Below are 997 nucleotides of genomic sequence, written 5' to 3'. Positions count from 1 at the left end.
ATAATTAATGCCAACTTTCAAAGCAGTAGCACTATCCTTTCAAAAGTTATTAGAGTTGAAAGTGAAGAGTGTGGACAAGGTGTTTCAGAAATGAAAAAGGGATTCTAAAGACACACCTAATCACACTATTCTAACAAAAATGTTCGAGATAAACTGCTAAAAAAAACACACACACACTTTCCTGCCCGTTTTATGATACCAAATTTTAGCATAATGTAAAAGAGGACCCGCTCTTTCAGAAAATATGAAAAAGTCAAGTTCGGCTAGGTTGACCCATTTCGCTTATTTTCAGTCCTCACGCAAAATCAGTGTGTGCGACTTTATGTTCGTTTTGAGGTGTACGGTCACAATTAATAACAACTAAAGTTAATGCATGGACCTGGATTTTCTTAGAGAGTGGTTTTAGTGTTATACAGCAGTATAATACGGGAAAAAATCATTCCAATCTGAGGTGGATGAATATGATAATCTAAAAAGAATAGTCAAGTTTTTCTTACAGCTTTAAATAATGGATGTAGCACCTTTTGAAACCGAACTCTTCTTAATCTATTATTTTCAGAGGCCGTTGTCCAAATCAAGCGATTTACTTATTGATAACGCCCCCTCCCCTTGTAAACTAAAGATCTGTAATAATAAAATTCATATTTTTTTCACATGACAAATAAATTATAACGTGAATTCTTATTATGTTTTCATGACTTTTGAATTATGTTTGATATTGTTATCATTTTTATTCTGTAATGGAGACGGAAAATAAAACTTACCGAAACCGAAACTAGAACGTTCTCTCTTTTGCTAAACTTAAGCGTATACAATACATTTAACATAATATTTGATAAAGCGCCATGCAACCAGCCACAACAACAAGGAAGTGAAACGTAGGTATGTTCATGTAGTCGACATGACTTGGTCTTGTTGGTTCTCGCTAAAATTGCGCATGAATACTTTGGAATCTGCTGGGACTTCTTTCCGGCTAAACGCATCTGCAACATCCAAA

Source organism: Diadema antillarum, unplaced genomic scaffold, assembly GCF_040938485.1.
Source record: "Diadema antillarum isolate AM-2024a unplaced genomic scaffold, OU_Dant_1.0 seq00001297_RagTag, whole genome shotgun sequence".
NCBI lineage: Eukaryota > Metazoa > Echinodermata > Echinoidea > Diadematoida > Diadematidae > Diadema > Diadema antillarum.
This window is presented reverse-complemented; position numbering follows the sequence as displayed.